Raw genomic sequence first — 24,276 nt, 5'->3', positions numbered from 1 at the left:
GGTATGTCCAATGACAAAAATCATTAGAGGAACATGGAAGGCTTTTATTATAAAGGGTGCTTTTTTAGCTGTAGCCTTTTTGGCAACACTGCTTTAAACAGCTCACGCGCACTTTTCATGTTTTGTTTCACTGTCAAACATTTTCAGTTTGGTCTATTAATTTAACCATGAATCGTCTTACAAACGAACAACGCTTGCAAATTATTGAAATTTATTATCAAAACACATGCTCTATTAAGAAAATTCTTCGCACGCTTCTTCCATTTTATGGACGAAGCTCATTTTTGGCTCAATGTGTACGTAGATAAGCCGAATTGCCAATTTTGGAGTGAAGATCAGCCAGAAACATTGCATTTGGTGCGCTTTTGGGCTGGTGGCATCATTGGACCGTACTTCTTTAAAAATAATGCGAATCGTAATGTAACTGTGAATGGTGAGCGATTTCGTGAGATGATATCCAACTTTTTTTGGCCAAAATGCAAGAGCTTGACTTGCATGACATGTGGTTTTAGCAAGACGGTGTCACATGCCACACAGCACGCGTAACAATGGACAGGACCGGTCAATTAGCCGCCTAGATCGCGCGATTTAATGTCTATAGACTATTTTTGTGGGACTATGTTAAGGCTCGTGGCTAAACAAACTAATCCGCTTTAATTGGTGCATTGGAAGACAATATTGAAGCATTTATTCGTGAGATACCGACCGAAATGTTGGAAAGAGTATGCCAAAATTGAACTAAGCGGATGGACCCCTTGAGGCGCAGACACGGTCAACGTTTGCATGAAGTAATCTTCAAACATTAAATTATATGGACCGTACTATCGATTCACACAAAGATTTCATAAATTTTTCTGGTCTGATATGGATCATACGCGGTTCAGATAGAAGGTGGTCTAGTGCAACTCCATGTTCCAAGTGTATATCAAAGTATGGTCCGATCTGTACTAAATTTGGTTCGGACGACGGAAAGTCTAGTCCAACTTATTACTCTAAATTTCAGCGAAATTGAAAAATGTGCCTTTTTAAGGGTTTAAGACCCTAAACTGGTACCCCCGTCTATATGGCAGCTATATCCAAATTTGGTACGATCTGGACTATGTTCAGTTCTCTAATATGGTAAAAATCTGTTCTCTAACATGCTTGCGATAATTTTAATTTTCTGATGATGGCAAAATCCGCATCGTTTGGATGCTGGGTCATAACCGAGTAAAGTGGAATGAGAAAGCAGACGATTTGACAGTGAAGGACAGAGGATTACCATAAATACACTTGGTTAACCCGAAACCTTTCGGGTTGACGCAGTCCGAGATAAGGGCGTGGGCGACGAATGCGCATGCAACACTATGGAACAGCGAAACGGTCGGTAGGACGGCGAAAATACTATGGGGGGATACAGATCGAGAGAAGGCGAGGCTATTACTGAAAGAAATTAAGAAGGAGGTCAGTATAGCTATTGGTATCACGTTGAGCATTTCCTTTGTCATTTCCTGGCTTTCGGTCTAACAAATACCGGCCCTTAGGTGGGGACACTCTACCAGACATGAACCAATTTAGGGGATTAGCATGGAAAACAATTAAGGATTTTCTAAGTAGCACGGAATTCCTAACATAGATTTTCCTTTGTATTTAGGTTACTCTTTTTGTATTTAGAGCGCACAACAAGCCGATTACTGGCTTAGGTGTGTGTTCATAGTAGCATGGGGCGGATTAATATCTGCACATTTTCAACCTAACCTCACCTAAACTAAGCCAAAAAAATGTGCATTTAAAAAAATTATTATATTGTCCGAGCGAAGCGGATTTTGAGATTGGAAACCGCTTCACTCCGCTCCGCTGTGAATCCCTGGTTTTAGAAGTCTAACTACTATGCAATTTTCAACCGTATACAAAGGATTGTTGCACTGAGGCTGTGATGCACTTAATTAAGTGCTACACCTAATGCCTGTGGACATTGTGGCTTGACAGCTTGCTGTGACCACTGCTGTGAGGCTAAGGGGATTTTCTCTCTTGTCATGAGGCGGCAACAGACATTGCGTTATCCTTGATACAATGCCCTATGATCCAAGCATTATGGCTTACGCATTGATTGAGCCGATTTCTTTTAAAACGTACGAGGGCTGATATATAAGTTTCTGGCCTAGGCCACAGCAAGTGGTGCCAGGTGCATTTTCTATTATAATCGCATTACGAATTTTTTGCCCTGCGATCATACCATCATCTGTGTTGTTTACAAAGACGTGAAAAATTCAATTTGGTAAAAAAATGAAATTAACTCGTGAACATTGTCGTGCGACCATTTGTTACAACTTTCGACGTGGATTATCACGACAAGAAAAAATTGATGAACTTCAATATTTGTGTGGCGATGTAGTAACATAGCACTGTGAAAAACTGTCGACGTTCACTCAAAGTCGAATTCCGTGAATGTCGTCCATAAACGGCCGTAGTACCAGAGAACATTGATGCCGTGCGTTAACTTATAAATCAAGATCGTCGTTGGACAAACCATGAGATATGGGCAACCTCGAGCATTACTTCTACCATCATATTGGTTGCCTAAAAAGTAATTGCGGATTTATCATATAGTCAGCGTTGAAAAATTTTTTCACAGCTTGTGACTCTGTAATTGCATTCTTTCTTCTGTCAGTTATGAAAGTATATTTGATTTTTGTAAAAAAGTATAAGGATGCCACAGGAACAGGAAAAGGAAGATGCCTTCTATTGGGTAGCCCAAAAAGTAATTGCGGATTTTTTAAAAGAAAGTAAATGCATTTTTAATAAAACTTAGAATGAACTTTAATCAAATATACTTTTTTTACACTTTTTTTCTAAAGCAAGCTAAAAGAAACAGCTGATAACTGACAGAAGAAAGAATGCAATTACAGAGTCACAGCTGTGACAGCCAGTGTGGGACACATACACAGCATATGTTCTACTGTCTCTACTTCCGCTACACCTCACAGCTTCTGCACAAGTCGTTACTTGCAATCTTCAGTATGTCAGAATATTTTCCGATCAGATAATGAGTTTCCATAGTACGCCCCTAAGTTGATTCATGTCTGGTATTAGGTCCGAAATACCACCTAAGTATCGATGTCGGTTAGCCGCAAAAGCCGGCCAATGATATAGGAAATGCTCCAACGTATCATCATCTTCCCCTCATGTCCTACACATGCTATCACTTACCGCAAAGATTTTGTATAAATGAGATCGTACTACTATATATCCTGTTATGATACCGAAAGCTACACTGACCTCCTGGCCTTCATAGCCAATTCGGAGTGGAGGGCTGGGTAATTTTCCCCTAGCCGCAATTGCCACGTCATCAGAACTAGCGACCACTTGTACACCTTTTTCATACAGAGACAATTATAATAAGCTATATTCCAAAGTAGAGGAGACAGTACACCTCCTGGAGGAGTTCCTCTGGTGAACCATCTTTTTAGATCCACAGATCCCAAACTTGGGGTAATGCACCTTTTAGTAAGTATGATATTAATAAACTTTCTTACGGTAGTGTTTATGCCTAGAAACTCCAGCTTCTTCACAATTTACATCGGTTTTACGTTCTTGAAAGCACCTTCAATATATCGCATATTCCTTAACAGCCAGAGAACCCTCTATGTGAACGACCAGGTCGAGATAGGCTGTTTCAGTGGACTGTTGTCGACACAAGCGGTCTCCAGAGATCTTTGCCCTGATATGTTTCTATTAACCTCTCTAGAATCTTCTGCATAAAAGATGACAAACCTTGGAGTGATAAGGTTTTCCTATCTTTGAAATGAACATGACATTTGTGTCATTCCATGCCACTGGTATATACGACATGCTGATACAAGCAGTGTATATCTTCCTCAGCCAAAACACCAGTCTATCGGACATAGCTTGTAAACAACCGGTGGTGCATCATCAGAGCCTGGCGACGTAAAGAAGTCGAAACTTCTTATTGCCCACAGGATTTTCGACTCAGACACAATTTTCCCAATAACCTCAGACGAAAGCATATCAGTGACAACCTCTTCTGGTACCACGTTGTCCGTTGAAGAATTTCTCGGGAAATGTGCATCAACGAATAATGCTAGTGTTTCCTTACGAGACATTGTCCGTAGCTTGTAATTCAACCAGTGGTACACCATCAGGGCCTGGCGACTTAAAGGAGTGGAAACTTCTTATCGCCCACAGGATTTTCGACTCAGAAACAATTTTCCCAATAATTTCCGACGAATGCTTATCAGTGACAACCTCTTCTGGTGCCACGTTGTCCATGGAAGAGTTTCTCGGGAAATGTGCGTCAGCGATAGTGCCAGTGTTTCTTCGCTAGACATTGACCATACAATCTCTGACTTCTGAATATATCGCACTGCAATAGGTCTCGAAGATAGGATCTTCTTTAGCCTAGAGGCCCTAGATGTATCTTCCACGAAGCTGCAGAATTCTACCCAGGTTTTGTTTTGAGCCTTTCTCAGATGGCCCTTCTATTTTCTTAGCTCAGCCTTATGGACGTCCCAATCGTGTAAAGCCTTTGTGTTTTTCGCCCTGTTGAAGAGTTTTCTGCAGCGCTTCTTTAGACCAACTAGTTCTGAGGTTCTCCATTGGAGTCGCTGTTTGCCCCTTGGCTTGGCTCTAGGACATGCTAACACAAGCGAGTCATTAAGGGAGTTCAAGATCCGCTTGACCATTATGTCGATATATTTCGCAGTTTCCACTTCCTTTTCTAGACGTACAGAATGGGTACCGAAATTTATCCCAATCCATCTTACTTCTGTTTAGCCGATGGACCACTTCTGCAGTATCTTCTCCAAGGCTGAAACTAATAGAACGATGACCAGAAAATCTTTGCTCATCTAACACTTCCCAGTCACATATCCTTCCGCTTATCCTCCGATACAAAGGTAACATCTAGTACCTCCTGCCTGTTCCTTGTAAGAAAGGTCGGTTTTTTCCTTTTATTACAAATCGATAGGTTGCAACTTAAAATATATTCGATAAGCAGTTAACTCCTTTGGTTGATATCTGAATATCCCCATATCTGTTAATGTGCATTAGCATCACTTCCAACAATAAGGCTCTTTTTCCCTGCAGAAGCAGCTTCAACAAGCAACTTAGGGTTTGAGGGCGGCACCTCTGAATCATGTGCCATATGAAAGGAAGCCAACCAGCAATGAGACTTATTAATTTCATGGCTGGCAACTACTAAATCTTCAGAACATAGCGACGAAAGAAAAAAAATCATTTAAACTACCCTTTGCAAAAATACAGACTCTGAATCTCCCATTCGCCGTGTCTTCAAGTAGTTTAAATCAGGGAGTAATAAGTCCACTAACCATTCCTCCACATACCGATGGTTGCTGGATAAGAACCTCGTCAAATTCTGCTGCCATCTGAAGGGCCTTACTGCAACCGAAGCGGCCTTACAATGGTGGAGATATATTTGCGGGGCCATAGTCAAGATTCGGAATTCTTGCACTGTTGCGTAAGCCTCGTCTTTTGAATCCGCCAGTAGTTCATCCTCACAAGATTCGTTCAATCTTTTCATGATGTGTTTCTTTACGAATTCAGGGGCAGTGGAGAAACTAATGGAACCACTCTTCCTCAGAGCACTAGACACTTGCGGTGTGGATGATTCCTCCTTACATGCTTCATTAGCTGCTACTGTTGAAGCACCGATTGAGTTCCAAACTTCTTCGCTGGCGCACACCTTAAGCCCAATCCAACTGGATCAACCATACCCGACAAGCCCTGTATAACATACCAATACAGAGCTTGTCGAGACCCATGCTTCCTCTCTCGTTTGGATCGTGGCAGGGGGTTTCAGTCCCTTGCAATTCGCCGGACTTTAGAAATGTGGTCAATAGTTCCTTAGACAAGTGTTTAGCGACAACTGCCGAGTTGTCTCCTGATTCCCAAACTACACCGCTCCTTCAGTCTCAACTAGTTGAGTCATTCAGAATTGTTGAGGTTTGCAAGATAGCCGGAGTTAAGTACGAATCCTCGTCCCAACAAGCAAACGAAACTGAAGGCATATTTTTATAACCTACACCAATACTGTTGCACGAAGAATTATAACTTAATGAATTTCTTTGAGATACCAAGAAGGAAGGAGATAGACCCGTTGATAAATATACGGATCAACTAAGACTCACTTCCCGATTTGATGTAGCTATGTCCGCCTGTATGTATGTCTAACCTTGTATGCAATACAGGTGGCAATTTTCATCCGATCGATTTCAAATTTGGCATAGGCTTCTTTTCTCGGCCTAGAGACGAACACTATGGAAACCGCAAAAAATCTGTTCAGATCTGGATATAGCTTCCATATATATGCTCGTTCGATTTTGACTAAAATTGCAATAATGTGGTCATATGTAAGCCGATTGTCATTTAGCATGCTTTTTCACTTTCAAAGCCTTTTCCAGCGTATTTCTTAACATGTTTTCTTTAAAATAGAATAACGTCATGGGAACAGGGTCCTGTGAAGGAAGAGAAGCCTTACATTCGAAACACCCATCTTGTGGCGAGAAACTCTGAGACAACAGCAACAATTTTAAACAATTTGTTTATTAAATTTTTTGGACATTAGTGCGTATAATTACTTTTCGATAATAATGCCCACATACGTCATACGCCACCTTAGACACTCATCTTCTTTGTTCGCTTATATGTCTGTTTTATTTACCCAATAAACGGATTTTATCGCTTATTTGTCCTGTGAAGGAAGAGAAGCCTTACATTCGAAACACCCATCTTTTGACGAGAAACCCTGAGTCAATAGCAACAATTTTAAACAATTTGATTATTAAATTATTTGGACATCAGGGCGTATTATTATTTTTCGAAAATAATGCCCACATACGTCATACGCCACCATAGTCACTCATCTCATCTAGCTCCCATATAAACCGATCTCCCGATTTGACTTTTTTTTAGCCCCTGGATGCCTCAATTTTTATCCGGTTTGGCTGAAATTTTGCACATGGTGTTCTGTTATGACTTCCAACAGCTGTATTAAGAACTATGCAAATTGGTCTATGACCTGATATAGCTCCCATTTAAACCGATCTCCCGATTTGACTTCTTGACCACTGGGAAGCCGCAATTTGTGTCCGATTTGGCTAAAATTTTGCACATGGTGTTCTGTTATGACCTCCTACAGCTGTATTAAGAACTATGCAAATCGGTCAATAACTTGATATAGCTCCCATTTAAACCGATCTCCCGATTTGACTTCTTGACCACTGGGAAGCCGCAAATTTTGTCCGATTTGGCTGAAATTTTGCAAGCAGGGTTCTGCTATAACTTTTAACAACTATGTGAAGTACGGTCCAAATCGATCAAGAACCTGATATAGCTCCCATGTAAACCGGTCTCTCGATCATTCTTGTTCAGTTCCTATAGCTCTAATATTGGCTGGTTTGACAGAAGTTGAGTATGTAGGATAAAATAATGCCCTTCCACTAAATTTATTTTGTATAAATCCATGGTAGTGGGTACCCGGCCGTACTTAGCACGCTTTTACTTGTTATTTTTATTTACGTCATTGTGTCTCCCAAAGAAGGAGAAATTCAAGCTAATTTGACCAAGGGAATGAACATCGCAAGAAATGAAGGGCTTTTTTTTTTGATTACGCAAAAAAAATCTGCAGACAACGGATGGACTCGATCGTAGAAAACACGGCATTCTGTAGACGTTTCATAGCGGGCAGTTACTCATCAGTGTTATTCTCTAACCTACCGTCTGGCGGCTCTACAGTTCGAAGCATGTTTTTTTTTTCAGTATTGAAGTTAAATCCACATTCGAATTTGAAAATGGAGATTTTATTTTGGCAACCAACCACGAGCCAATCCCTTCAACCGTTATGCAACGTCTCTTCATGTGTCAATTTTGACTTCTAATTCTGAGTGATTTTCAAGGATATTTTCCTCAAATTGGCTGACTATTTTCCAGCTTAAATGTGTTACGGTTCATATACACCAACAATGTAGATGACTTCGAAATCGCTGCAGCTGTTGTTTTGCATTTTTATACCCTACACCACTACTGTGGCACAGGGTAATCTTAGTGAATTAGTTTGTAACAACCAAAAGGAAGAGAGATAGACCCATTGATAAGTATACCGATCGACTCAGATTTCTGATTCGATTTAGCTATGTTCGTCTGTCTGTCCGTCCGTCCGTCTGTCTGTCCGTCTGTCCATGCTAATTTGTGTACAAATTTTCATCCGATCGTCTTCAAATTTGGTATGTGCATGTTTTTCCGTCTAGAAACGAAGCCTATTAAAACTGGACAAAATCGGTTCAGATTTGGATATAGCTTCCATATATATGTTCGTCCGATTTGCAGTAATAATGCAATCAAATAGTCATTTGTTAACCGATTCTGTCGAAATTTGGCAAGAAGGATTCTCTTATGACTCTCAATATTACTGGTAAATTTCATAGAAATCGGTTCAGATTTGGATATAGCTCCCATATATATGTTCGTCCGATTTCCAGTAATACAGCAGTAAAATGGTCATTTGTTGACCGATTCTCTTGAAATTTGTTGGGAAGAATTTCCTTACGACTCTCAATATTACTGGTGAATTTGATGAAAATCGGGTCAGATTTGGATATAGCTTCCATATATATGTTCGTCAGATTTGCAGTAATAATGCAATAAAATAGTCATTTATAAACCGATTCTCTCGAAATTTGGCAAGAAGGACTTTCTTATGACTCTCGATATTATTGGTAAATTTCATAGAAATCGGTTCAGATTTGGATATAGCTCCCACATATATGTTCGTCCGATTTCCAGTAATACAGCAGTAAAATGGTCACTTGGTGACCGATTCTCTGGAAAATTGGTAGGAAGAATTTTCTTATGACTCTCGATATTATTGGTAAATTTCATAGAAATTGGTTCAGATTTGGATATAGCTCCCATATATATGTCCGTCTGATTTCCAGTCATACAGCAGTAAAATGGTCATTTGTAGACCGATTCTCTTGAAATTTGTTGGGAAGAATTTTCTTACGACTCTCAATATTACTGGTGAATTTCATAGAAATCGGTTCAGATTTGGATATAGCTCCCATATATATGTTCGTCCGATTTGCAGTAATAATGCAAAAAAATAGTCACTTATTAACCGATTCTATCGAAATTTGGCAAGAAGGACTTTCTTATGACTCTCGATATTATTGGTAAATTTCATAGAAATCGGTTCAGATTTGGATATAGCTCTCACATATATGTTCGTCCGATTTGCAGTAATAAAGCAATAAAATAGTCATTTATTAACCGATTCTCTCGAAATTTGGCAAGAAAGATTTTCTTATGACTCTCGATATTACTGGTAAATTTAATAGAAATCGGGTCAGACTTGGATATAGCTCCCATATATATGTTCGTCCGATTTCCAGTAATACAGCAGTAAAATGGTCATTTGTTGACCGATTTTCTTGAAATTTGTTGGGAAGAATTTTCTAACGACTCTCATTATTACTGGTGAATTTCATAGAAATCGGTTCAGATTTGGATAAAGCTCCCATATATATGTTCGTCTGATTTGCAGTAATAATGCAATAAAATAGTCATTTATTAACCGATTCTCTCGAAATTTGGCAAGAAGGATTTTCTTATGACTCTCGATATTATAAGTAAATTTCATAGAAATCGGTTCAGATTTGGATATAGCTCCCATATATATGTTCGTCCGATTTCCAGTAATAATGCAATAAAATAGAGATTTATTAACCGATTCTCTCGAAATTTGGCGAAAATGGTTTTCTAATGACTCTCGATATTACTGGTGAATTTCATAAAAATCTGTTCAGATTTGGATATAGCTCCCATATATATGTTCGTCCTATTTCCAGTAATACAGCAGCAAAAAGGTCATTTGTTGACCGATTCTCTGGAAATTTGGTAGGAAGTATTTACTTATGACCTTCAATATTAGTTGTGAATTTCATAGAAATCGGGTCAGATTTGGATATAGCTCCCATATATATGTTCGTCCGATTTCCAGTAATAAAGCAGTAAAATGGTCATTTGTTGACCGATGCTCTCGAAATTTGGGAGGAAGGATTTTCATATGACTCTTAATATTACTGGTGAATTTCATAGAAATCGGTTCAGATTTGGATACAGCTCCCATATATATGTTTTTATAATCAAAATTGCTAATTTTTTTGCTTTTTTGATATTTGATTTTTTCAGATGAGTGTTGTTCAACATTAAAATACAAAGCATTTAGCCGGAACAGCGCTTTATTTGTCCGTAAGTTAGCGACAGTTAAAGTGTGTGTTTTTTTCTTCTTTATTGTTGTCTCCCTCTAAACTCAAAAACGGTAGCACAGAATTTCTTGAAATTTTCACAGTTTGTGTAAAAATGGTCTGGAAGAAGCAGCAATAGATCCTCCCCCCTACAACAAAAGCACCACCCAAAATGCACCGATCAGGACAACATGAACTAGGTTAGGTTGAGAAGAGGGTGCAGATATTAATCCGCCTCATGCCATGGAAATACATCTAAGCCAGTAATCGGCTTGTTGTGCGCTTAGAAAAAAAAAAAAAAAAAAAACAAAAAAGTAACCTCAAAAAAGAAAATTTCATGTTAGGAATTTAGTGCAACTACCAAAATCATTAATTGTTTTCCATACCACTCCCCTAAAGTGGTTCAAGTCCGGTATAGTATCCCCACCTAAGTAACGATGTCTTTTAATCGCGAAAGCCGGGCAATGACAAGGGGAAATGCTCCATCGTTTCATCATCTTCCCCGCATGCCCTACACATGCTATCACTTGCCCCACCGGTTTTTATAATAAGAGAGCTCGTAGTCCTATGTGTCCCGTTATGGTACCAATAGCTATACTGTCCTCCATCTTGCTTCCTTTCAGTAATAGCCTCGTCTTCTCACGATCTGGATCCCCCCATAGTATTTTCGCCGTCCTATCGATCGTTTCGCTATTCCACAATGTTGCGTGCGCATTCGTCGCCCACTCCCTTAATTCGGACTGCGTCGACCAGAAAGGCTTCGGGTTAGGACAGCAGTCCTCCGGCCTTCACCGCCAAATCGCCTGCCCTCTTAGTTCCCTTACTCCGTTATAGCCCGGCGCCCAAATGATGCTGATTTTTCCATCCTCAGAGAAGTCGTTAATCTCCCTGTTACACTTCGTGAACTTACCGTCCTGGTTGTTATTGCCCTTATGGCAATTTTACTGTCGGTAAAGATGTTCAGACTCGACGTCCTCGCGTTACCACCACACCGCCTCACACATTCCCTGATCGCCTGGGTCTCCGCCTGCAGGACCGCACTATGGTCAGGCAGTCTAAAACAGATTTCAGTCCTTGGGTTCTCAATGTAGACCCAAAGGCCCATTCTGTTCTCTAGCTTTGATCCATACGCGTAAAATAATCTTCCAGATGGCAATGCTAGGGATCCGTCAATCCAAGACTGTCCCGCCTCACACTCCACTTCAAGTGTCGTCTCAGGTATCCGATCGAAAACCTCTTCCCTTCCTTCCAGAGCTGCTCACATCCTCAATCCATTCTCCCATCGCCTTAAGTCTTATAACCGTAGTGGCTACCTAACACTTAATCTGTATGTCAGTGGGTCGGATATCTAGAATAGACTCCAGTGCCCTATTGGGCATGGTCCTTATCGCTTCGTCTATGCCAAGACAACATGTTTTATGAACCCGTTGTATGGCCCTTATGTTGCACTGATTCTCCATGGCAAAAATTAAAATTTTGCCCATGAACATTCCACCTAGGAACAGTTTAAGCTCAATAATAAGGGGCATCCTTTTCATAGCGGAGTCCAAACAGCGTGCCTCTTTGGAGAGAAGTTTACATGGCATATTACCACACAAATGTTGACAGCATTAGGAGGGGATGTTCTTCCATAGCAGTCCACCAAACTACTAAGGCGTAAGTAAGTATTGGTCTAATCACGCTCCTGTGGAGCCAGTGGACTATCCTTTGATTCAGGTTCCATTTTGATCCTACGGGAAATCTACATAGTGTCAAACATCTGTGAGCCTTCTCAGTACGCTCCTGAATGTGACACTTCCAATTAAGTTTCCTAACCAAGATCACTCCTAAGTATTTGACATTGTAAGATATCGAAATAGTGTTGAACCCGTACCTGAAGAAACGTGGTGCGTCAAATTGACCCACCTTCGTCTACTTCGTGAACAGGCATAACTCAGTCTTCTCTGGGTTAACATTGGAACTCCTGGATCTTACCCAGTCGTATGCCATGCGTGCCCTGTGACACTTTTTCTCTTATATATATGTCATGGAACTCGCAATTTATCCACCTGTTCCTTAGCATATGCCTTATCCAGTCTCTAAGAAAACCCAGTCCACCCGGTACTGGTCTAAGCATTGAATCAATGTGTCGGTCCGCACATTATTAAACGCATCACGATATCAATGCACCGAAGGATTTTTCTATTTTATCCACAACCTCGTGCAGGGCAGTCCCCACCGAAATGGAAATATTCCATCAGGTACGGGTTACTTGATTGGTTTGAAGCTCCTCAAGGCTTCCAGCCATAAATTCCTTTATGATAAGCCTTCAATCAACCTCCTTATTCCAAGATACCGGTGTCTGCGTGAGTCCCATCATATCCTGTGGAAAATGTGTTTTCATCAAAAACCTCAACATGTCCTCTGTTGTTTCTGTCCTCACTACTAGTAAGAAAGCAACTCTTGTCCTATACACCTGCTATAGGATGTCCTGACCTGGAGGCGGCGCTTCAAGAGTCCACCTACCGTTCAATACCCAGCCGGATTCAAAGGATGACTTGGTTGTGCATCACAACCATACTGAGGACGACACTATCTGATGCACTTAATATAATGCTACACCTAATGCCTTCTGCACATTGTGACTGGACAAATTGCTGCTATGAGCTAGACCAGGTGGGTTTTGGGGTGCACTTTGACGAACTAGGACTGGTGATATCGTCAAGACTACCCGAGCAATCGGAGATGCTTGCAATTAAAGACATGGTGGAATGGCTAAGATATAATGTCTATAAGATATAATGTCATAACGACGATTGGCAAAAATATATCTCAGACAGCCATTAAATATCTGGGAAACATATTTCTCAATTCAAAAACCGCTCTCGTCTGTAGCAAATCTCTTAATGAGATAGCTGAACAGTTAAAAATTCGCCTGATTTTCCTGGCGGGCCACATAGATATCCCAGGGAATTGTAGAGCTAACAAGCTTGCGAGACTAGGGACTACTTAACACAAGGGGAACTGAAATCTGTGGGTATGCCTCTAGCGACATGTAAGTCTTCTGGATCTGGCCCGAAGGGCAACGAATGATGGATGATCAGAAAAGGGGGGTTATGAACTTTCCAACATTACATGGCCTAATTTAGACTTCAAGAGGTCTACCGATTCGTTTTCACTGGCTTATTCTCGCCTGAACAAAGTCTCAGTCATTGTGTTCGTCATGACAGGAAAACATCAACAAACGTCTGATCGGAAAACATGCTGACAGACCCAAGGTTGGAAATAACAACTTCTGCAGATGCTGTGAACACGTCGTGGAAGAAGAGACTATAGAAGATCTGCTGTGTTTGTGTCCCTCATTGGAAGTCAGAAAGAGTTTAACTTTAGGTTCTTATTTCTTTGAGAACTTGTTTAATTTAGTGGATGTGAACATCGCAAACCGTAGGAACTAGAAGGCATCTTTCTTCTCCTCCTCCTATGGTATCTTAAAGGACAAAAATGTCTTAGTGAGTCTTGTGGCTGACTTCCACCTAAGCCTAGTCAACCTAACCTATGTCTCTATCTCAAGGAGTGTCACATCACGAACTTGCGTTATAAGTTCACGCACGGGACCAATATAATGGTACAAACTTGAGGAAGATCGCCGTGGATCGTATTTGCCAAGTTCTTTGCCCGGTATCTCGTTAGAAACCAACAAAGGATAATAGATAGAAATTGCCATTTGCCTTATGGAGCTATATCAGGTTACAGACCGATTCGGACCATACTTGGTTTGAACGCTGGCGACCATAGTAGAAGTCATTGCGCAATATGTCGGATAAGAATTGCGCCTTATAAGGCTTAAGTAGTCAAATCTGGTGATCGGTTTATATGAAAACTATATAAAGTTATTGCCTGATTGAAGGTCATAGGAAAAGGCATTGGGCATAATTTCAGCCAAATCGGAAATATTTGCGCCCTCTAAAGGCTCAAGAAGAATACTCGGGAGATAGATTTTTATAGGAGCTATACTACAATATATATATGTGGTTATGGTTCGATTCATACCATATATGAAACCTATGTTGAATGTCATTGGAAAAGTCATTGTGAAAAATTTCAACGAAATAGGATAAAAATTACGCTCTCTAGAGGCTCAAGAAGCGTAATTGGGGGATCGGTTTATATGGGAGCTATATCTAAACTTCGACCAATTTGGCCCATTTACTATCCCAACCGATATACATTAGCAAGAAATAGCTGTGCAAAATTTCACGCGGTTAGCTTTTCTCCTTCGAAATTTATCCTGGTTTTGACCGACTGACGGACTAGATTGATTTAAAATGTCAAGACACTCAAGAATATAAATACTTTATTGGACCTAAGGGTGCGAACATAGTGAGCGCTGACGCAAAGCGGAACCGAGCCGAGCTTATTTTCGTGCGAGAAGATAATTAGTCTATAGGGGTGCGAACAGAGTGGGCGTTGATGCAAATAAACATCAACAATGCAAATAAGCGCGAAAAATCCTTTGGAACTAAAGGGTGATTTTTTTGAGGTTAGGATTTTCATGCATTAGTATTTGACAGATCACGTGGGATTTCAGACATGGTGTCAAAGATAAAGATGATCAGTATGCTTTGACATTTCATCATGAATAGACTTACTAACGAGCAACGCTTGCAAATCATTTTCAGTGAATGGGCCCTAGAAAAGTTGGCAGAAAATCCGCTTTTTTATCGACAAATTTTATTCAGCGATGAGGCTCATTTCTGGTTGAATGGCTACGTAAATAAGCAAAATTGCCGCATTTGGAGTGAAGAGCAACCAGAAGCCGTTCAAGAACTGCCCATGCATCCCGAAAAATGCACTGTTTGGTGTGGTTTGTACGCTGGTGGAATCATTGGACCGTATTTTTTCAAAGATGCTGTTGGACGCAACGTTACGGTGAATGAACATATTTCGAACCGAACACTGATTTTGGTAATAAAATTCAATGATTTGCAAGCGTTGCTCGTTAGTAAGTCTATTCATGATGAAATGTCAAAGCATACTGACCATCTTTCTCTTTGACACCATGTCTGAAATCCCACGTGATCTGTCAAATACTAATACATGAAAATCCTAACCTCAAAAAATCACCCTTTATTTTCTTGCCCTCAATCGGTGTTGCTCTCTGCTCTGCTCAGCGTTCACTATGCTATGCACAAGCTCATTTCCATTGAGTTGTATGTAACCAGTTTTCTCGCACTCACAATCTTTATCGCATTGACAATCTCGGGTCGGCTTTCAGTGCGCACTCTGTTCGCACCCTTACACAGTGAAGGCGAGAATAAGCACTGAAATTTTGTTTATCCCAAGTGGTTTGCTTTTATGTCATTTAAACTTGTTGATAATTTGTGTTTAAAAAATTGCTGCACTCGGCAATGGATTCATCAGAAATAAGTATACCCCCCTCCTATGGTGCAGCGTATAACAATTTCGTTGAATAAATTCTTAAAGTAAATTCGTATGCAATGTCCGTCCCTCTGTAAATTTTGCACAAATACTTCCTATCAGTGTATGTTAGCTAGGATTGTAAATGAGCCATATCGGTCCATATTTTGATACGGCACCAATCTCCCGATCTTACTTCTTGAGCGCCTATAGGGCGCAATTCTTATACGATTTAGCTGACATTTGGTACATCGCCTTTAAAAGGTGATTTTTATACCCTCCACCACAGGATGGCCAAATCGGTCCATGTTTTGGAATATCTGCCATATAAACCGACATCGGACCTTGATTTCTTCAGCCTCTAGAGTGCGCAATTCTTATGCGCTATGGCTGAAATTCTGCACCAAGTGTTTTACTTTAACTTCCATTAACTCTGCCAAGTATGGTCCAAATCGGTTCATAACCTGGTATAGCTCCCATATAAACCGATTCCGGAAATTGACTTCTTGAGCCGCTAGAGGGCGCAATTATTATCTGATTTGACTGAAATTTTGCGTGAAGTGTTTTCTTTTAACTTCTTACAACTTCGCCAAGTATGGTGTAGATCGGTTTATAAACTAATATAGCTCCCATACAAACCGATATCGGATCTTGACTTCTTGAGCCGCTAGAGGGCGCCATTATTATCCGATTTGACTGAAATTTTGCGTGAAGTGTTTTGTTTTAACTTACAACTCCGCCAAGTATGGTCTAGATCGGTTTATAAACTAATATAGTTCCCATTTACAACGATCTCGGATCTTGACTTCTTAAGCCTCTAGAGGGAGCAATTCTTATCCGATTTGGCTGAAATTTAGCATAAAGTGGTTTAGTTTGACCAATAACAACTGCGCCCAAATCGGTTCACAACATGATATAGCTCCAATATAAACCGATCTCCCGATTGTTCTTCTTGAGCTTCTAGAGGGAGCAATTCTTATCCGATTTGGCTGAAATTTTGCACAACGACTTCTTTTATGACATATAACGTGTTAAATATGGTCTCAATCGGTCCATAACCTGATTTAGCTACCATATAAACACATCTCAGAATTTTATTCCTTGTGCCACTAGGGCGCAATTCTTATTCGATTTGGCTGAAATTTTGCCACCAGCCAAACCAAGTATGGTCCCAATCGGTTTATAACTTGGTATACATGAAAATTTTTATCCATTATCATTTGTTTATCTATAAAGGGATATCGGCTAAAGAACTTGACCAATACGATCCATGGTGGAGGGTTTATAAGATTCGGCACAGCCGAACTTAGCAGGCTTTTACTTGTTTTTAGGTATTATCTTTTTGGCAACACTGGTTTAAACAGCTCACGCAGGTTTAGTGTTTTGTTTCACTGTCAAACATCTTCACTTTGATTTATAATTTAACCATGAATCGTCCTACAAACAAACAACGTTTGCAAATTTTTGAATTTTGTTATCAAAATGCGGCAAAAAACTTGACATATGCTATGCGCGGTGGAGGGTATATAAGATTCGGTGGAGGGTCTATAAGATACGGTGGAGGGTATATAAGATTCGATGGAGGGTCTATAAGATTCGGTCCGGCCGAACTTAGCTTGTCTTCACTATTTTTATACCCTCGACCATAGGATGGGGGTATTCTAGTTTCGTCATTCCGTTTGTAACACACGAAATATTCGTCATGACATCTTAAATCGATCTAGGCATATCCGTCCGTCCGTCTGTCCGTCTGTCAGTCGAAAGCACACAAACTTTTGAAGAAGTAAGGGTAGGTGCTTGAAACTTTGCACAAATACTAGTACTTCTTATTAGTGTAGGTCGATTGGGATTGCAAATGGTCCAAATCGGTTGATCTCCCGATTTGACTTCTTGAGCTTCTAGAGGGTGCAACTCTTGTTAGATTAGGCTGAAATTTTGCACGTGGTGTTTTGTTTTGACTTTCAGTAAACCGGTCTCCCTCACCCTCCCCTGGAGAGCGCAATTATTACTCAATTTGCTAAAATTTTAGATATCGGTCTATAAGTTGATATACAGTGGGAAGCAAAACCGAGTGGATGTTTCACTTTTTCATAATTTTCGAATTTTTAAAATCAAATTGAGCACAACATCAGTAACTTCTTCTTAGTCGAATGCTCCTTCAATTACCTCGTTTTGATAATAATTACTGAAAATTTAGAAAATTACGAGAAAAGTCCGTCCAAAATATAGAAACTCACTCAATTTTGCACTTTAAGAACTATTTTAGAAGATGTTTTGTTTTTGATACTTTATTTGGCCACCGTAGCGCAGAGGTTAGCATGTCCGCCTATGACGCTGAACGCCTGGGTTCGAATCCTGGCGAGACCATCAGAAAAAAAATTTCAGCGGTGGTTTTCCCCTCCTAATGCTGGCAACATTTGTGAGGTACTATGTCATATAAAACTTCTCTCCAAAGAGGTGTCGCACTGCGGCACACCATTCGAACTCGGCTATAAAAGGAGGCCCCTTATCATTGAGCTTAAAAACATGAATCGGACTACACTCATTGATATGTGAAAAGTTTGCCCCTGTTCCTTAGTGGAATGTTCATGGGCAAAAATTGCATTATTTTATTTGCGAACCACCACAGGATAAGGGGTATATTCATTTAGTCATTCCGTTTTTAACACATCGAAATATCCATTACAGACCCTACAAAGTATATATATTTCGGATTCTAAGACGATTTAAGGATGTCCATGTGTCCGTCAGATGTAATCACGCTACAGTCATATTTGAGATATTGAGTGGAAATTTTGCACAGACTAGTAGTTTTTCTATACACAGGTTTAGTTCTTGAATGGGCCACATCGGACTATATTTCGATATAGCTGCCATATCGATCGATTTGGCGATTTATGGTCTTAGGGCGCATTTGTAACCCGATTTCGCTGAAATTAGGCATAGTGCGTTTTATTATGCTCGTCGATATCCGAACCAAAAATAGTTCAGATCGGAACATATTTGGAATAGCGGTCATATAGACCGCCTATAATAGGGCTATATAGATCGATCTGGCGATTTATGGTCTTAGGGCGCATTTGTAACCCGATTTTGCTGAAATTTGAAGCAGTAAATCCCAATATGGTTCAGATCGGGCTATATTTAGATATAGCTGCCATAGAGACCGATATTCAGCTGTAGGGTCTAAAGACCATAGAAGGCGCATTCATACTCCGTTTGTGCTGAAACTTGAAACAGTGATTTCCAATAGAGGCCTCGATATCCGACCCGAATATTGTGTATATCGGACCATATTTACATATAGCTGCTATATAGACTGATATGCCGATTTAGGGTCTTAAGCCTATAACAGGTGCATTTATTATCGGATTTCGCTGAAATTTGGAACAGTGAGTTTTATTGGGCCGGTCAATATCGGAACCAAAAATGGCCTAGATCGGAAAATATTTGGAAATAGCTGTCATTTAGACCGATCTGCCGATTTTGAGTCTAAGGCTTATAACTGGCGCATTTATTAACCGAATTTGCTGAAATTTGGAACGGTAAGTTGCATCAAGAGTCTAAGCGATTTAGGGTCCCGAATTCGCAACAGATCGGGCTATATTTGGATATAGCTGCCATAGAGACGAATCTTCAGCTTTAGAGCCTAAAGACCATAAAGGCAACAGTGGTTTATTTTAAGCCTCCCGACATCTGACCTAAATATGGATTAGAACGGTCCATATTTAGATATAGCTGCCATATAGACCTATCCCCTGATAAAGGGTCTGCAGCCCACAAAAGCTTTATTTATTACCCGATTTCGCTGAAACTTTAAAAGGTGCGTTTTTTTTAAGAATCCCGACATCTGACTTAAATATGGTACAGATCGGACTATATTTAGATAAAGCTGCCATATAGACCGATCCCCTGATAAAGGGTCTGAAGGTCATAAAAGCTTTATTTATTACCCGATTTCGCTGAAATTTTAAACAGTGAGTTATTTTAAGCCTCCCGACATCTGACCTAAGTATGGTACAGATCGGACTATATTTAGATAAAGCTGCCAAATAGACCGATCCCCTGATAAAGGGTCTGAAGCCCATAAAAGCTTTATTTTTTATCCGATTTCGCAGAAGTTTGGAATAGTGCGTAGTTTTAAGCCTCCCAACATCCGACCCAAATATGGTACAGATCGGATTATACTTAGATACAGCTGTCATATAGACCGATCTGCCGATAAAGGGTCTGAAGCCCATAAAAGCCTTATTTTTCAACTGATTTCGCTAAAATTTAAAACAGTGAGTTATTTTTAGCCTCCTGATACCCGACCTAAACACAGTTCAGATCGGACTATATTTTGATATAGCTGCCATATAGACCGATCTGCCGATAAGGAGTCTGAAGCCCATAAATGATTTATTTATAATCCTATTTCGCTGAAATTTGAAACAGTGAGTAGGTTAAAACCTCCCAACATCCGACCTAAATATGGTTCAGATCGGACTATATTAAGATATAGCTGTCATATAGAGCGATCTGTCGATAAGGGGACTGAAGCCTGATTTTGCTGAAATTTGAAACACTGAGTTTTTCTGAGCCTCACAATAACCGACCTTAATATGGTTCCGATCGGTTTATAATTGGATATATCTGCCAATATTTTGTTCTATAAAATTGAATAGTGACATACATATATATCAAAACACTCAATATCCGTGCCGAATTTGGGTGCTAAAGTTATCCAATTTTCACTGGGTATTCATGCCAATGCGTTTTTACTTTTTATTTATAAGTTTATAGTTTTACATACCACTTACTTTTCACAAACATGTGCTCATATCCGTTTTGTAATCCACAATCAAAGGTAATCCATTTGGGTTTATACTCGATTTTGGTGTATGTTTGTCATTAACATTCTTTTCTTTAAACAAATTTCTTTTTTTACTATGATTTTCATATAAAAGAAGCAATTATTTTTTTTTTCTGTTGAAATTTACAAAACAATCAAACAAAACTGAAGACACTCTGCACTTGCGTGTAAAGGATTGTTTTATTCTTTAAGGGGTTCCGTGTTGAGACGATTCCTTGAAAAACATAAACATTTGAAATATGGCGAATATTTATGGGGATTTTTGTTTTCATAGAAGCAAATCTTCTGCTTTGTATGCACTCAGTAGACCATCACTTAAAGATTTGAAGTTTCCAAGAAACACCGATACACAGACACGCACGAGACAAGACAAAACCATTCAGGAATCTTCGCCCCCACATATGTTTAGGTGGGTCTTGGGTGGAGGAAAGAGTATTAAAACCAGTTTCGAACTAACGAATGGCAAAAAACTTGAAACATTTGAAAAGTGTTTTTGGTTTTTTGTTATTGCAAAGCAAACGATCGAACACCCGAGAGTGTGTAAAACGATAACCGTGCGAAACAGCGATTACGAAGCGATACAACGATAACGAAAGCAATGCGATAACTTGAAAAACACACACGACGTTACAAATAAAACATTAAAAACCGCCGCTTTAAATGGAGAATTTCGTTTCAGTGGGAGTTTTCAATAAATTGAAGAGAAATCAAACTGCATTTCCTGGATTTAGCAGGGAGAGGTTTTGATTTTGTTTTTGTGTTTATTTCAATTTTCTTCAAAAACTACTAAAACATTTTTTTTTGTAATTTTTTCCTTTTTGTGTTAGTTGTGTATATAAACACTCATTTTTGGGATAATTTCTTTGAATTTTAGTATTTTTTTTGCAGCAGCGTTTTTTGGTTTTTTGTGTTTTTTCTATTCACACAGGCAGATAACCTTGAAAACATATTAGAAACACATAATTGGTTATATATTGGCTGTTTTAATAGGATATTTAACTTGAGACTTCAATTTTTATTGGTCTCAGATTTTCTACTTTTATTTTTTTGGTTTTTTTAATTTTGTTAATTTTTTATATGCCACCACAAGATTTATGTGTCCGAAAGCTCTTTTTTCTTTTCTTAGTAGTTTTCCCTTTTTTGTATTTTTATTTTTTTGGAGAGAGCGAGAGAGAGAGAGAGATATGTGTCTTTCACACTTCACTTTGCACGTTTTTTTAGGTGTTTGCTTTATATAACACAGGCTTTCGAACATTTGGAACTCTCACCGAGCACTTGCACTCTTATCTATGGCTGATATGACTCTCACACACACACTCGCTCACACACACTCTCGTACGTACTCTCTGCTTGAGGCACTTGCACTTTCAGGGTTTCTCTGGGTTTTGCACTCTATGCTCATTATGGGGGAGTTGTGTTTTTTTGCTTTGCGAGAGAGCGAGAGTGAGAGAGCGACATTTCCAGTTGACGAGTTGCCACCTGGTTGAGCCTTTGGTTGTTTTTTTTTTATTTTCGAATTTCCTGCCCGTTTCTTAGAATTCATTCTTTGTGATTTCTTTCTTATTAACCACCTACATTGTATTTTTTTTTTTTTCTTTTCTGACTTTGTCTTCGTTTTAGTATTCGCCCGAACAATTTCTTTGCCTTTTGCTTTTTGGGCTTTTCCCACAATATCGTCTATAACGAATGGCTTTTGTCGAAGATTATACGAATTGTCAGAGGAACACAAAAAAGACAAAGACGAAGACTAAGATGAAGATGAAGCTGATGAGGAAACAAATTCAAAGAACTAACGGTTTTTTCAGCTTAGCCTTTGCAGGCAGAGTAACGGTATGTGTATGTAAAAGACATTTTAACGAAAAAGAAAAATACGAGTTTTTTGTAGGTAGGCAGCATGGGCTAAGACAGCGAAACCTCCCCACACCCTGGCAATGTTAGCAAGCCCACAAAAACATTGTGGGGGGGAGGATAGAGGGGGAGAACAAAAGAAGGACCCAAAGAATGAACATGAAACAGGGCAGCAAAATGTTTTAAGAAGAATTTTTTTATGTAATAACTTTTTAGAGGGGTTATAACGCATAGGGCTTGGTAACAGAAATTTTTTTATTTATTTTTTTTTTAATAATTTTTTTAATTTCTACACTCTTTAGGCTTTGGTTAAAGCAAAACTTTGTGCATAAACACTTTTTTCAATATTTTATAATTTTTTTTTTCTTTTATCTCTTTTTTGGAAATTTTGCCTTAAAATATTTTTATTTTCATTTGTTTTTTTTTTTTGTTAAATAAATTGGTTTTTGTTTCTTTTTCCATTAAGGTTGTTATAAACATACCTTTAATTATATAACAGTTACCATAAAGGCAACATATTTTCAGGTTTTTAGCCAGTTTGAAAGCTTAGACAGTTCTTTTTTTTGCTTTTGCTTTTGCTTTTGCCTTCCTCTTTCTTCTCGCACTTCTCACTGGAGCAAAACACACTCTCGGAAAAATTATGACATGCCCTTTTGCCAGGTGGTAGGCGTGTGTGGGGGCGGGCGTTCGCCTGTCACAAAACTATGTTAATTTTTTTTTTTCCTTAGCTTCAAATTTTTAAACTCTTTTTTTTAAGAACAAAGCAAAGAAAAAAACTTTTTTCCACTTTCGATTTCTATGTCGTAGGAAATTGCCAGTAATCACACAAATTTTTCAACAGCTCTCACAATTTGTTGTATGCGCAAATGAAAAATTCCTTCTTTGTTCTGAAGGCGAAAATCATCTCCTTCTTGGCTGCTGTCGTTTTTGATACCTTTTTTTCTTCTTGGTTTTCAGCTGAAGATTCAGAAATATTGGTTTACGGTTATATAAAAGTATTCATTTTACCACTTGTTTTTTCTCTCTTTCTTTTCGTTTTTTTTTTTTTGAACGGTTACATTTTTCCAATTTGAATACACTAGGCTTAGTTGAATTTGTGGAAAATGGTTTTTTGCTTTAACATTTTCGTTTTCTTTTTTTTTTTAGGTAGTGTAGAATACTTTTTTTCTATATTTTTTGTAGGTATTCCATGGTTTTTTCTTGTTGTTTTTGGTTATTGGTTGCTTGGTTGGTTGGTTGGTTAGTAGTTAGTAGAAAAAGAAAAAAGTATATGTGTAAGGATTGCGCGTCGCAGGATTTAACCGTACTACCCTGCTTCTTGGCTGATGGCCCCAAATGGCACTGACTACAATACAGTTGCAGATGGCGCTTAACTGGAAGTTAATATGAAATACTATAACTACGCCATTTTCGAAATATTTACAGCTTTTTGTATGTGTTCGGGCAAACTGGAGCTCTCTTGCTTCCAAACACTCTCTGGCTCATCTTGTCTCGTCTCTTCTCTGGGTCTCTTTTTCCCCACATACAAGTCTGCCATGGTTAACGAGTAATACACAGCTTTTGCTCTATGCTGGTTTTGAATTTGCCTTGACTTAAGGCCTAACATATGGTTGGTTATACTCTTTGTTGTTGTCGGCCCTCATAAATGTATACACTTGATAAAAATCATAGCGCTCTCCCACTCTTATGCTTGAGCTCTCGCCCTCTTATGTTAAACTTAATGAAATTCGTTTATGTTCGCACTCCCTTGGCTCTGCTTTGAAAAGTTATGGTGTTTTCTCTCTCTCTCTCTCTCCGTCTTTCTCTTGCTCTCAACTCATGCTATGGTCAGAGCTTTTGCTTTTCCAATTTATATGTCAAGTCAGCCTTTGTCTTGTCATAGTCAGTTGTTTATTTAGAGTTTTCCCGAGGTTT

General features: G+C 39.2%; 1 protein-coding gene across 3 annotated transcripts in view; it reads right to left on the bottom strand.

Annotated features, from left to right (window-relative positions):
* LOC106085158 (uncharacterized) overlaps positions 1–23,390 on the bottom strand; it is a 332,772-nt gene extending 309,382 nt beyond the window's left edge. Inside the window, exons 1-2 of one of the 3 annotated variants that reach the window (XM_059369039.1) lie at positions 23,371–23,390; positions 20,462–21,451 (exon numbers count right to left, since the gene is read on the bottom strand). The gene's annotated coding sequence lies outside the window, so the exon portion shown is untranslated. Of the gene's footprint in view, positions 1–20,454; positions 21,452–22,844; positions 23,111–23,370 lie in introns of those variants that run through there. The other 2 variants (XM_059369040.1, XM_059369038.1) reach the window with 2 other exon arrangements.
* Between the last annotated feature and the right edge of the window lie 886 nt (positions 23,391–24,276).

Source organism: Stomoxys calcitrans, chromosome 5 (assembly GCF_963082655.1).
Source record: "Stomoxys calcitrans chromosome 5, idStoCalc2.1, whole genome shotgun sequence".
NCBI lineage: Eukaryota > Metazoa > Arthropoda > Insecta > Diptera > Muscidae > Stomoxys > Stomoxys calcitrans.
Note: the sequence above shows the minus strand (reverse complement) of the source record. Positions and strands in the feature narration are given on the sequence as shown.